The sequence below is a fragment of the Cucumis melo genome, unplaced genomic scaffold, assembly GCF_025177605.1.
Source record: "Cucumis melo cultivar AY unplaced genomic scaffold, USDA_Cmelo_AY_1.0 utg002242l, whole genome shotgun sequence".
In the NCBI taxonomy this organism is placed as follows: Eukaryota; Viridiplantae; Streptophyta; class Magnoliopsida; order Cucurbitales; family Cucurbitaceae; genus Cucumis; species Cucumis melo.
Genome location: NW_026124998.1, coordinates 17,501 through 22,114, shown reverse-complemented (window position 1 = coordinate 22,114; position 4,614 = coordinate 17,501). Strand labels below are relative to the sequence as shown.

The window sequence follows — 4,614 nt, the reverse complement described above, 5'->3', positions numbered from 1 at the left end:
GAGAATAATATTCTACAACGAGCAATTCATTTATTTTTAAACTGACCCATTTACTATCTATTATTTGATTGACTAATCCTTTATATTGCAATGGCTGAAGAGTCAAATGTTTTGGCAATTCCTGAGGGGGGGATGAATCAAGATAATTTTGAATCAGTGTTCTCGATTTTTTTTCATCTTTTGCTGTAATAATATCTCGGGGTTTGCACCGATAACTTGGTATATCCACTATAGAACCATTAACTAAAATATGTCTATGATTAACTAATTGTCGGGCTTGAGGAATAGTCGAAGCCATACCCAATCGAAAAAGGATGTTATCCAAACGCATTTCAAGTAATTGTAGTAAAACTTGACCCGTTGATCCTTTGGCTTTTCCGGCGATACGAACGTATTTAAGTAATTGTCGTTCTGTAAGACCATAATGAAAACGCAATTTTTGTTTTTCTTCTAAACGAATACGATATTGAGATTTTTTTACCGGAACGCGATTGGTTTTTTAAGATCGTTTCCGGTTTTGGGCCTTTTACTAGTTAGTCCCGGTAAAGCCCCCAGACGGCGTATTTTTTTGAAACGAGGCCCTCTGTAACGCGACATAAAGACTCCTTATTTTATTTTATTTAAATTTCATAAACATTTTATTTTATTTAAATTTCATAAACTTAAATGAAAACTAAATGATAAATATTATAAATGAAGTGAAATCCAGTAAAGTATTGTACTACAAAACAAAGAATAATTAGATAACTTGGATCAATATCCGGATCCTATTGTATATGTAAATGATATAAAAAAGTAAGAGTTCCTTTCTTGATTTGTTCTACAGAAATAGAACCCCTCCTTTAGTCATAAAGGTAAGTAAGTTCCTACGACATCATAGATCGGTGACCTTTGAAAAAGGGTAAGAAGTCGTTTCTTTATTTATTTGATTTATCAATTATGTCAAAAATAAAATCAATAGAGAAAAGCCGGCTATCGGAATCGAACCGATGACCATCGCATTACAAATGCGATGCTCTAACCTCTGAGCTAAGCGGGCTCACATAACAGAAATGTTACATGCATAGTAATTTACTAAATTACTGGGATCTTAGCTATTCCTAATTAATATGAATATAGAATCTAATTTCATTTCAAATAAATATTCAATATTGGAATTGTTCTATTATAGAACATAATAATTAATATAACGATTAATAGAATATAGCGATAGAAAATTTTGATCTATTTATCAAATGGATGTGTATCAATAATTAATGTGTTAATCTTAATTGCATTTAATGCAATTGAGATGATAATGAAGCGTTTCTATGTTTTCATTCTGAAAGGTGGAAGATAAGACGAACAAGGGAATCGACCGTTTAAGTATTAAATTTTTTACTAAAAAAATAATAGAAAGAGGGGCAAATATATATGTTCATATATCTATCTATATTGATATATATTGAATTGCAGATACAGAAATGATAGAATCATTTTGGATCGGAACAAATATGGGTCTCCGATAGAGAAGAGAGAGATGAAAGAAGATAGACAAGAAATCCAATAGGAGGAAACACTTTTCAATAGAGGAATCGGTATTCTAATGACTTGAGTGGTTCCAGTATAATACAAATGAAAGAAAACGGGGAAGGACATCATAATGCGATACTAATCTTAAAAGAGGGGGATATGGCGAAATCGGTAGACGCTACGGACTTAATTAGATTGAGCCTTGGTATGGAAACCTACTAAGTGATAACTTTCAAATTCAGAGAAACCCTGGAATTAAAAATGGGCAATCCTGAGCCAAATCCTTTTTTCCGAAAAAAAAGGGTAGGTGCAGAGACTCAATGGAAGCTGTTCTAACAAATGGAGTTGACGACGTTGCGTTAGTAAAGGAATGAATCCTTCCATCGAAACTCCAGAAACGATGAAAGATAAACGTATTACGTACTGAAATACTATATTGATTAATGACAACTCGAATCTCTATTTTTTATATTTCTATAATTTTTTTATATTTATATTTATATATATATATAAAATTATATATAAAAATGAACGAATTGTTATGAATCGATTCCAAGATCTACAAGTTGAAAAAATAATCGAATATTCATTGATCAAATCATTTACTCCATCATAGTCTGATAGATCTTTTGAAGAATTGATTAATCAGATCGAATAGAATAAAGATAGAGTCCCATTCTACATGTCAATAACGACAAAAATGAAATTTATAGTAAGAGGAAAATCCGTCGACTTTTAAAATCGTGAGGGTTCAAGTCCCTCTATCCCCAAAACCCTAAAAAGGCCCGTTGGCCTCTTTAATTATTTATCCGTTCATTAGCAATTCAGACTTTGTTATGTTTCTCATTCATTCGACTCTTTCACAAGCGTATTTGAGCGGAAATTTGATTTCTTATCACAAGGCTTGTGGTATATATTCTATATGATAGACGTACAAACGAACATCCTTGCGCAAGTAATCTGTGAAATTTGAATGATTAACTGTCTACTGTACTGAAACTTCGAAAGGCTTATCCAAGCCCTGAAATTTCGTATATCTTCAAAAAGAAGACTTTGGAATACCTTTTTTCTTATTTACAATTGACATAGACCAAAGTCATCTATTAAAATAAGGATAATGTGTCGGAAATGGCCGGGATAGCTCAGTTGGTAGAGCAGAGGACTGAAAATCCTCGTGTCACCAGTTCAAATCTGGTTCTTGGCACATCATGAATTTGTATGAGTATCTATTCTACGGATTCATTAATAATATAGATCATGAAAAATACTGATACATGATGATGTCTGGAAATCTACCCTTTAACTAAACTATATATATTTTTTACTCTATTTATAGATGTCGAAAATAGACAAGTAAAGATAAAGAGGATATTTATAGAAATATGTAAAGGATGTATATAGATATGTAAAAGAAAAGAATTTTCTTTTGTTTCCTCTTCTTTTTTATTTGTTCATACTCTGTCTCCTGGCGTTCAATTCCTATTTTATACATATTTGAAAGTTTCAATTAGTTCCTTATAAGACCCAAAAGTCTAGTCTAGGGGAGTTGAAAGGCGGGAATGGCCAAGATTCATCTCAGATACAGTACAAATAGAATCCGATTCTCTTTTCATATTATATTTCTTCATTTCACCCTATGTGACTTTTTAAAGCACATCTATAAGTCATATGCGTGATACATAGTTCATAATGCAGAACTCATTTAGTTCATCCTATTAGCTTGTGGCTCATCCAAAATAAGTATCTTACAAATTGGATAATCTCACCAAATCTCTAATTGTATTTTTTTTAATCAATAATAATAAGATGAATGAGACTTCAATTACTATGCTATATCTATAAGAGAACGTAAAAATGTATTTGAATATCTTGAGTTGTCGAAGTGAAGATTAGTTTCGTATTATTTAATGAGCATCTTGTATTTCATAAAAATTGGGGGCAATATAATCCTTACGTAAGGGCCATCCTACCCAACTTTCAGGCATTAAGATACGCTTTAGACGTGGATGATTATCATAAGAAATTCCCAACATATCATAAGATTCCCTTTCTGGAAAATCCGCACTTTTCCAAACCCAGAAAACAGACGGAATTTTAGGATTTATCCTTGCGGCAAATACTTTTATGCATACCTCTTCCGGTTGATCTATACCATACTCGATTCTCGTAAGATGATACACACTAGCTAACAGTCCGCCTGGTGCTACATCATAAGCACATTGGGAACGTAGATAATTGTAACCATATACATATAAAATGACTGCAATGGAATGCCATTCCTCGGGCTTTATTTGTAAAGTCTCTATTCCTTGGTAATCGAAACCCAAAGATCTATGAACCAGTCCATGTTTGACTAGCCAAGAAGACAAATTACCCTGCATCTTCTCCCCCCCCCATTTTTTTATTTTTATTTGTATAAGTATTTCCCATTTACAATGAAAAATTGATGAAGATTCACTCGTTCTTTGCTTTGTTATTCTGTACAAAAAAAGTATACGGCCTAATTTACTAATTCGTAGGAAGAGACTGCACTTTTGTATTTGAAAAAAGTTTCAGGAGGGATGATCTCTGAAGTAGATGATGGTTGATAGAGTAATCCTTGATCGTAATTTCCAGTATTAGTACTTGGGCCAACATGAAATTTGTGATTGGTAGTAAAACACCGATTTTCCTCTTGAGACTTAATTCGATCTTCATAGATTTCTCGAGATATTTTCTTACGAAGTTTTGTTATAGCATCTATAACAGCCTCGGGTTTAGGCGGACAACCCGGCAAATACACATCGACAGGAATTAACTTATCGACTCCCCGAACAGTACTATAAGAATCGGTACTGAACATCCCTCCTGTAATTGTACATGCTCCCATAGCAATAACATATTTTGGTTCAGGCATTTGCTCATATAATCTTACTAAAGAAGGAGCCATTTTCATTGTTACCGTACCCGCTGTTAAAATTAAGTCTGCCTGTCTAGGACTAGATCTTGGTACCAGTCCATAACGATCAAAGTCGAATCGTGAACCTATTAATGAAGCGAATTCAATGAAGCAACAACTGGTACCATAGAGAAGCGGCCATAAACTGGAGAGTCTTGACCAAT

General features: G+C 33.2%; 2 non-coding genes across 2 annotated transcripts; one reads left to right on the top strand and one right to left on the bottom strand.

The window, feature by feature from the left end:
* Positions 1 to 966: 966 nt before the first annotated feature.
* Positions 967 to 1,039, bottom strand: TRNAT-UGU (transfer RNA threonine (anticodon UGU)). Its single transcript has one exon. It is a non-coding gene; the product is annotated as a tRNA-Thr (tRNA).
* A 1,604-nt stretch (positions 1,040 to 2,643) lies between these two features.
* Positions 2,644 to 2,716, top strand: TRNAF-GAA (transfer RNA phenylalanine (anticodon GAA)). The gene has a single exon. It is a non-coding gene; the product is annotated as a tRNA-Phe (tRNA).
* Positions 2,717 to 4,614: the final 1,898 nt, after the last annotated feature.